We start from the raw sequence: 10372 nt of genomic DNA, 5'->3' as shown, positions 1-10372 counted from the left end.
CGACTCTGGGCTGGGACACGTCTGCACATTGCTGCTTCTCACACCAAGATGGGCCATCCCTCTGGGGAACACTGTGAGCCACACCCTTAGTCCCATAAGGGCTGGGGACACTTCTGTCTTCCAGGTTCTGTGTGACCCGTGGCTGGTGATGGGTGCATACTGCCCGAAGAGTCGTGACCCGTGCCCAGTTCCTGTGTGAATTGAAGGGGGCTGGGAGGTCAGCCCAGGGGCCTGCTGGGAATTTGTCCTATTCTTGGCCCCACACAGAAATGAGAGGTGACAAGACTGTTTCCAGCTCGCTTCCGCAGTACATACACTAACATTGGAACGATACAGAGAAGATTAGCATGGCCCCTGAGCATATTTTTTTTTTTTTTAAGATTTTATTTATTTGACAGAGAGAGACACAGCGAGAGAGGGAACGCAAGCAGGGGAAGTGGGGGAGGGAGAAGCAGGCTTCCCGCGGAGCAGAGAGCCCGACGCGGGGCTCGATCCCGGGACCCTGGGATCATGACCTGAGCCAAAGGCAGACGCTTAAAGACTGAGCCACCCCGGTGCCCCCCTGAGCATATTCTTGCTTCTTGGTACTGTTGGAAGCAGCTCCTGGGCTGTTCCCTCCCTACCTGGGGGCCTTACCCTCCATGAGGGCTTTTCTCTCCACGGGTGGGCCCTTAGGCTCCCCTCCGATTGGGAGGCTGTCCAAAGCTTATTTCTAAATTAAACTGTCTTATCCCTCAAAAAAAAAAGACTGTCCCAAATAATCTCAAACCCATACACACATATAAACATTAATGTGAATATTTTTTGATGCCCTTAAAAGTAGTTTTTGTGGGGAACAGACGGGAGCTACGCTTGTGGTGAGCATGGCAGAATGTATAGAGTCGTCAAATTGCTGTGTTGTAACCTGAAACTTATGTCACATTGTGTGTCAACTGTATTTCAATTAAAAAAGTATTTTATTTTATTAAAGATTTTATTCATTTATTTGAGAGAGAGAGAACACGTGGGGGCACGTGTGAGTTGGGAAGAGGGGCAGAGGGAGAGGGAGAAGCAGACTCCCCGCCGATCAGGGAGCCCGACGCGGGGCTCGATCCCAGGACCCTGGGATCATGACCTGAGCCAAAGGCAGACGCTTAACCGACTGAGCCACCCAGGCACCCCAAAAAAGTATTTTAAAAAGTAATTTTTATGTGCAGAGAAGATTGTTTAGGGGTTTGCTTAGGTTTTAAAAATTACTATTCAATTTGTTACAGTTATACATAAAGAGAAAAATCCTAGTTCGTCCTTAAGCTCTTAATTGCAGCTTAAATAATTTATTGTTTTAATTATAGGTCTAGCAAATTTTAGCAATCACTTCTCAGGAGGCTTTGGATCAATTTTGGTCTCATTTACAAACATAAACTCCTGTAAATTTTTCCTATTGCATTATCCATCACATATAGTATATTTTCTCAACTTCCTAAGTATAATTAGCTGACAAATTTTGTCAAGTAACTTAAGTGATTTTTATAAGTTTAACATATTTAGATTATAGATACGGTGTCTTTGAAGTTTGATGAGCTGTCCCAGTATAATGTATGAAAGAGTAAAATCTTAAGTTCAGATCAATCATTCAATTATGTTTTATTTATTTATTTATTTATTTATTTATTTATTTATTTATTTTTAAATATTTTATTTATTTTATTAGAGAGAGAGCATGCACGCACATGTGTGAGGGGGTTGGAGGGGCCGAGGGGGTGGAGCAGAAGGAGAGAAGCAGATTCCCTGCTGAGCGGGGAGCCCAACATGGGGCTGGATCCCAGGACCCTGAGATCATGACCTGAGCCAGGTGCCCCTATTTATTTATTTATTTTTTAGTAATCTCTATCCCCACTGTGGGGCTCAAACTCACGACCTTGAGATCAACAGTTGCACACTCCTCTGACTGAGCCAGCCAGGAGCCCCTCAATTATGTATTTTATTTTATTTTTTATTTTTTTAAATATTTTATTTATTTGACAGAGAGAGACACAGCGAGAGAGGGAACACAAGCAGGGGGAGTGGGAGAGGGAGGAGCAGGCTTCCCGCTGAGCAGGGAGCCCGATGTGGGGCTCGATCCCAGGACCCTGGGATCATGACCTGAGCCGAAGGCAGACGCTTAACGACTGGGCCACCCAGGCGCCCCTCAATTATGTATTTTAAATTGGAATCACAAGGTAATCTGTTATTCTAATAACCCAAGTTCACACTAACATTATAAGGCTATAATAGCAAAACCATGTTAACATACAAATATTAACATTTCGGTATTTGTTCTTTTTACATTTCTGTAAGTCTTCCTGGGGAGTAAAAAGTACTTACTCACTAGGGAAATCATCAGGTCATTTGAGCAATTTTTGAGGCTACTTACTCACCTGTTTGATGTTGCATAATGACCCGAGATCTATATGCTGGGTCCTCGTCCATGACCCTGATGGAAGGACTATGTGTAGATGCTTATCTCAAGACCTACTGTGTGGGGTCATCTCAGAGCTCTTATGACTGCTTTGGTCCATATCCTTGGAACTGAGTCCTATCATCACCTAATTCTTCCCTCTGTTGATGGAAATCTGCAAACTTCGTTTCCAAATCATTGATTGGATTTTGTATTTCTTTGCCTCTTAAGATGTTTAAATGTCTAAAGACCTTTGAACTTTATGACATAGCTAGCTAATGTTTATTGAAGGCCTGCTATGTGCCCAGGATCGTTTTACGTGCTTTTCATCCACTCATTCATTCATTTATTCAATTGTCACAACTCGCAAAGTAGGTGCTGTTATTTTTCCCATTTTACAGATAAAGGAACTGAAGCACAATGAGATTAGGTCATTTGTCCAGGGTCATGTGGGCAGTCTTAATAGTCATAATAGCTGTCAATCTCAGGACTTTCTGGATGCCTAAAATCCAGCGCCACCTATAACATGAAATGTCAAACAGAGGAACAACATTAACACACTTCTAGGTGAATATAATTTCTTTCTTTTTAAATTTTAAGTAAAAAAAATTTTTTTTTAATTTTTTAAGTAATCCCTACACCCAACATGGGGCTTGAACTTACAACCCCGAGATCAAGAGTCTCATGCTCCACCAACTGAGCCAGCCAGGTGTCCCGGTGAATATAATTTCTAACCCACCTGGACTCATGAAGAATTTTGTTTAGGATGGTAGCAAAATAATGACAATTTTGTGCATACAAAGACATGCAAAGCTAACTCCTAGTCAATACTTCGGGAAAAAGTTTTTCAGGATCTACTCCAGAAAAAAGAGAATGGGATCCAAAATGGGAGATGTGCAATTTAAGAGTAAACCAATAAAATGCACAGTAAGTCCACATAATTGATGATGTGACTGTGAATTTTAATAAAAAATAAAATGAAAACCGTTATTGAGTGTTTGCTTTAAGCCGGGCATTGTTCTAAGTGCTTTCTGTAACTGTATCAACCCACTGAACCTTCACAATGATCCTTAATCTTATGATGTAGGTATTATGATCACCCCAGATTTAAATATGAGTCAAAGTAAGATTACGCGACCCAGCTAGGATCACAGAACTAGATAGAGCATGACCCAATCCAGATCAAACCCAGGTGGTCTGACTCTGGCGCCTGGCCCTAACTATTTCAGCATGCTTCGGTTGTTCAGAATTTCCAACATGGAAGCAGCATCATTAAAACAGAAACAAATCTCAGGCTTAAATTCCAGGTTTTAGTAGAACCTACACGGAGGGGTGAGGAAACAGAGCAAACAGTGCACTAAAGTTTTACCACTTTTAGAATAGAATATCATGCATGTGGACCAACTCTTTCTTTTATTGACATATAGTCGACACACAACATCATGTTGGTTGTAGGCGTGCCGCGTAATGATTTGATATATGTGTATATTGAGAAAATATTCTTTTTAAACATTTCAAAAATGCCAACAGTGCATTTTATGGATTCCAAAATGTGAATGACTTTATTTTTCCTGATAAGGAAAAATATGCTCACAGTAAAATGACGTATGCTCACAGTAAAAAATTAAATAGAACATAAAGTGTAAATGAGAAGATAAAAATCATCCTAAATTCCACTACCCAGTGATAATCTTTGGTGCAGTTTGGTGAAGTTCGGTACAGCTTGGCCTTCTGGACATCCTCTTCACACATATATATACAGGTATGTCTTAGTCTCTATGTATGTATGTATGTATCTATCATGTATCTCTTTCCATATCAATGAATATTGATCTATCATTATCCCTTAGTGCCTACACAGTAGTCCATTGTGCAGATGATCATTATTTATCTATGCCATCCCAAATTGATGGAACTGGATGTTATTTCCATTTTTTTTTTTTAATTACAAACAAGCTGTGACAAAGACCCTTATGCACACATCTTCTTGCATTTGCCCAATTATGTTCTTTTTTTTTTTAAAGATTTTTATTTATTTATTCATGAGAGACAGAGAGAGAGAGAGGCAGAGGGAGAAGCAGGCTCCCAAGGAGCAGAGAGCCCGATGCAGGACTGGGATCATGACCCGAGCCGAAGGCAGACGCTCAACCATCTGAGCCACCCAGGCGCCCTGCCCAATTATCTTCTTAGACTTTGTCTAGTGGCCTGAGTTTCGAGAAAGGTCTTAAAAAGATTAGCGGAGGGTATACAGCTGATCTTGTCCCATCGAGTCCAGCTGCAGATTCTCATTTCTCTGCAAACCCAGGGGCTCCCCAACTTCTCTGAACAGTGGTTTCATTCTGCTGGGGCCTCCTGAGGGTGTGGCCCAGCCTCACACACCAACACGAAGCTGTCCTCACCGGCTGCCGGTTGGGAGAGCTGGCCAGGAAGGAGCCTTTGCCTGTCCTTAGCTGGGGAATTTCCAAACCCCGAAATTTCCCCGTTTGGACAGACATAGTCATCGCTTGGCCACAGAAATCTTCTGCCATCTGCCCTCCTTCCGATCTGTCAGGGCTGGGCTTGTACATAATGTTTTTCACTTTGATGGGCCAGAATATTCTATCTGAAGAGAGATGAAGGAAGTTAGGGACTTGGGTCCAGAATTTTGCAAATATGGAGCCTGTGGGGGCTGTGCCGAGACAGAGGCCCGATTCCGTGGCCTACTAATTCTGTTTGCTCCACCAGCCAGGCTAGGTGCTGGGGAGACCCAGGGAAATTAGACAGTCTCTGCTCTTGAGGACACAGTAGAGGAGGCAGGCCCATAAACAGATTACTGAGAGAGCTACAAGGGTAATGATAAACCTGCTCTGGGTTTTGTGAAACCAAGGAGGGGGCACGGGGGAGAGGGTACCCCATCATCAGAGTCTTTAGAGAAAGCAAGACCTACCACACAGTCTGTTTCTGAAGTCCACTGGTAAATCACTCAAAATAATATTTTCAAGTGTCTGCCATTTACCAGATACTCTTCTCGGTGCCTGGGACTGACTTGTTATCATAGCAACAGAAGTGTCTATTATCATTGTAATAGTTTGACGATGATGTCAGCCTTCCTCTGGCACAACCAAAGTGCCATCCAGAAAGGCAGGACACTTGGATGCCCTTGGACCTAGACAGGAGGGACCCAGGAGTTAGCCCCAAGTCAATTGTCCCCCAAATGTCCTCTAGAGCTGTGGTTTTTCTAAATTAGGATCCAGGGCCCAACCTGCTTACATTCCTAAATCTTTTTAAATTTAGAACAGTCCCTATTTTCCTAACATGAGTTGAAGGGACTAAGCTATTGTTTTGCAGAACGTTCGGCCTTCCAGACGGACGTGTCTGATGGGTTCCTTGTGAGTTTAACTCATCCTTCTGTCTCCTGCTTTTCCCACATCTAGCACCCCTCACCCAGTAACTAACTGGAGCAAACAACCCAAACAAACAAGCAAACAAAAAGTCTAAGGATAGAGAAGACAGTAGCTACAGGCTACATAATGGGGATGCCTAGAACATTTCACCAAGTAACTGGAGACATTACATTCTCTTCAAGCACACCTGGGACATGGATGAAAATTGATCATTTATCTTACCAAAACGCAATCTTTGGCTACTGTCAAAAAAGTTGGATTGAACAAATAACATTTTTTGACCACCACATAACTCAAGAAGTTAATCACAAGATACATAGAAATAAAAAAAAAAACCAAAAGCCTCTCTTTAAATAATTCCTGGATAAAAAAGAAAGAATGGGGGGCACCTAGGTGGCTCAGTCAGTTAAGCATCTCCCTTCAGCTCAGGTCATGATCCCAGAGTCCTGGGATCAAGCCCCGCATCAGGCTCCCTGCTCAGCGGAGAATCGGCTTCTCCCTCTCCCTCTACCTGCTGCTCCCCTTGTTTGTGTGTGCACACGCGTGCTCTCTCTGTCAAATAAATAAATAAAATCTTTAAAAAAAAAAGAATGGACTTTAGAATATACCAGAAGTGAACAATAATAAAAATTTCACATATCAGAATGTGTAAAGGCTTAGACGAGGTAAAAAGCCTGAGAACCCGACAAGCCAAACGTTCGACCTACGAAGTTAGCAAGAGGACAGCTGAATAAACCCAAAGAAAGTAGGAAAAAGGAAATGTAAAAGATAAGAGCAGAAATAGGTGACATAGAAAAAACCATAAACTAGATGTGAATAATGAAGCCAAATCCTGGTTCTTAGAAAAGACTAATAAAACTGCTGTGGGTCCAGCAGATCTCATTAGGAAACAAAAGATCGAACCCATAAACTATTGAAAGGAATTGAAAGAAAACATGACTTCAGACAAAGAATAAATTAAAAATATAGTAAGAGGATATTATGAGCAACCTTTGGCCAATAATTTGAAATTTTAAAGCACACTTTATCCACGTTTACAAGTAATGAAATTTGGCTCTAGAAAATATTTAAAATGAGAACAATGTTGGAACCATTTCAAAAATTGAATTGGTGATCAAAAATCTCCATACCAAAGAATGAGACTTTTTTTTCCCTTAAACCATGGAGTTTCACCAAATATTTAAGGATTGAATAATTTCAATCTAACACGAACTCTTCCAGAGAGGAGAAAAAATACCCGTACTCCCTAATTCATTTTTTAGGAAGTCGGCATACTCTTGGTATCCCAACCAAAGGCTGTTGTAAATAAAGGAAATGTAGGTCAAGTTTGGACTGGACCCAGGAATGCATCAGAAAATCATGTAATGTAATTCATCACATTAACCGATAAAAGGAGAAAAACCACATGATCATCTCAATAGATGTAGAAAAAGTGTTTGATAAAATTCAACCTCCATTTATGATTTAAAAAATACCAAGTAAACCAAGAATACAAAGAAACTCTCTTAACTTGGTAAAGGATTAAAAAAATCTACATATTTGTACACCTGCTTTCTTTGGTTTAGTATTTTCCCATTATGTATTTTTCATTCTTTTCTTTTTTTTTTTTTAAGATCTTATTTATTCATTTGAGAGAGAGAATGAGATAGAGAGAGCACGAGAGTGGGGAGGGTCAGAGGGAGAAGCAGACTCCCCGCCGAGCAGGGAGCCCGATGCGGGACTCGATCCCGGGACTCCAGGATCACGACCTGAGCCGAAGGCAGTCGCTTAATCAACTGAGGCACCCAGGCACCCCTCATTCTTTTATTTTCAAACTTAGATTTTGTTTCTATCAAACATGACAAAAATACTCACCTTATTTTTTATTGTTGTGAAATGCACACAACGTAAAATTAACCATTTAAAGTGAACAATTCAGTGGCAATTTAGTGCTTTCACAATGTTGGGCAACCCCCACCTCTATCTGGTTCCAAAACATTTTATCACCCCAAAAGGAGACCCCACACCCATTAAGAAGTTACTCCTTTTTTTTTGTAAAGATTTTATTTATTTATTTGAGAGAGAGAGAATGAGAGACAGAGAGCATGAGAAGGAGGAAGGTCAGAGGGAGAAGCAGACTCCCTGCTGAGCAGGGAGCCCGATGTGGGACTCGATCCCTGGACTCCAGGATCATGACCCGAGCCGAAGGCAGTCGCTCAACCAACTGAGCCACCCAGGCGCCCAAGAAGTTACTCCTCATTCCCCTCATCCCAACCCCTACAACCGCTGATCTGCTTTCTGTCTCTATGGGCTTACCTGTTCTTGATATTTCATATAAACGTAATCAGACAATTTGTGACTTTTTATGTCTGGCTTCTTTCTCTTAGGATAACGTCCCCAGGTTTATCCATGTTGTAGCATGCGTCAGTATTTCATTCCTTTTTATGGCTAAATAATATTCCATCGTATACTACAATTTGTCTATCCTTTCATCCATTGAGCAGCATTTGGGTTGTTTCCACCTTTTGGCTATTTGAACAGTGCTGCTGGAAATGAGTGCACATGTATTTATTTGCATACCTATTTCCAATTCTTTTGGGTATATACCTTGGCATGGAATTGCTAGGTCATAGGGTAATTCTGTGTTTAACTTTTTGAGGAACTGAAAAACTATTTTCTGCAGCAGCTGAACCACTTTACATTCCCACCAGCAATGTACAATAATTTCAATTTCTCCACATCCTCACCAACACTTGCTATTGTCTGTCTTTGATTATTGACTTCTCAGTGGGTTTAAAGTGGTATCTTATTGTTATTTGGTTTGCACTTTCCTAATAACTAATTATGTTGGACATCTTTTCATGGGCTTATTGACCATTTGTATATCTTCTTTTTTTTTCATTTGTGTAAGACGACACTTACCTTCTAAGCTTATCTTCATCGTAAAATCTTATCCTCTTTGGAAAAATGTCTTTTCAAGTCCTTTGCTCATTTTAAAAATTGTGTTGTCTTTTTGTTGTTGAGTTGTAAGAGCTCTTTACATATTTGGATACTGTACAAAGTGAAGTATAGAATGGTGGGTTTAGAGCGGAGAGACAATACCTTTAGATATATGATTTGCAAGATTTCTCCCATTCTGTGGGTTGTCTCTTCACTTTCATGATAGTGTCCTTTGAAATACAAAAGTTTTAAATTTGGATGAAGCTCAATTTAGTCTATTTTTTTGGTTGTTTGTGCTTTTGGTGTCATATTTTAAAAAACTATTGCTTAATCCTAAATCATGAAAATATATACCTGTGTTTTCTTCTAAGATTTTACTCTTTAGCTCCTACTTCATCCTTCTCCTCATACTCTCTCCTTAACATCCTTCACCTCATTGTCTCTTTATCGCATTTTCACTGTCCTTTACACCAAACTCTCTATTCTCCTTCACACAATCTCCAAACTCAACCAAAATATCCAGAGACTGGCTTGCTGCTTCCCACAGTTTCCCCAACTTTTCACAATGGTTTGGTTTCAATGCCATGGATTTGTTTCTAAATAATCCCCCCACCCCACCCCACCATTTCCTTCTTTTTGGTTTATACAATAGAAGCACAACAACACACTGCCTTGCCAGCATGCATGTTTGGATCCTACAAAAGGTCTTTGCCATGGCTTTTTGTGTCAGATAATGTGAACTGACCAAGCCAATGTGGTCCAGCCAGCTTCTAGCTTTGTTTTAGTAGATACTGGTAACTGTTAAGAGTTTGAGGTGAACGAGGATGTGCTACTTGCTTCTCCCATCCAAATTCTGCCACATATAAAAATAGATGTTTAATAAACAAACAGTAATTAGCAAGTAGGTACAAAGCAGTTCTATATGCTAATGAAGCCCCAAATCTGTCCTTTCAGGTGCTCTAGCCATCATCTTGCATAGAATGTGCACTAAAGGTAGATGTGACACCACCCCAGAGACAGGGTTGTACTACTTTTATGGTTGGTACCAGGCAAATCGTAATTCTCCTCATCATTGCCTGGCTACAGGGCATTTTAGGGCTCAATTCTCAGGCAGCATCCCTAAGTGTGCAGCTTACAGGACTTGCTAAATTTCTATATCTTATTTATACAAGGATAAGGAGTGTCACTCAAATAAGTTAACATAACTTGAATACCTTTAATTTAACCATGAGAGCCTTTTACTAACAGTCATCATGCTATTTAGCAATTTGTTAATTTTGTCAGTGAAAACTAATTCCTGCTATTCAATTTATTAATTAACAAGCCTGGCATATTGATCTAGATATGGATAGCAGAAGTGGGTCCCTGTCCCTGAAATGTGTCTCCTAATACAATACCAAATGACCACTCCTCTAGGCTTGGACAATTTGTCTATGATGAAATATTTTAGACTAATTACGGATATTGCAATAAGCATTTTTAAGAAGTTCTATAATGAGAGTGTGTTGGTGGTAAACTCAGTTTTTGTCTGAAAGTGTCCTTGTTTTGCTCCCATTATTGAAGGATTGTTTCACTGGAAATACAAATTTTTTTTCATGATTTCGTAAGTAGCTCACACTTCTGGTTTGCTGTTAAGAAATCAGGCATCATTATT

General features: G+C 40.5%; 1 pseudogene; it reads left to right on the top strand.

The window, feature by feature from the left end:
• The first annotated feature begins 294 nt into the window (after nucleotides 1-294).
• On the top strand, nucleotides 295-395 carry LOC117998958 (annotated as a pseudogene).
• Nucleotides 396-10372: the final 9977 nt, after the last annotated feature.

The sequence above is a fragment of the Mirounga leonina genome, unplaced genomic scaffold (genome assembly GCF_011800145.1).
Source record: "Mirounga leonina isolate KUSES-001 unplaced genomic scaffold, KU_Mleo_1.0 Mir_418, whole genome shotgun sequence".
Taxonomy (NCBI): domain Eukaryota; kingdom Metazoa; phylum Chordata; class Mammalia; order Carnivora; family Phocidae; genus Mirounga; species Mirounga leonina.
Note: the sequence above shows the minus strand (reverse complement) of the source record. Positions and strands in the feature narration are given on the sequence as shown.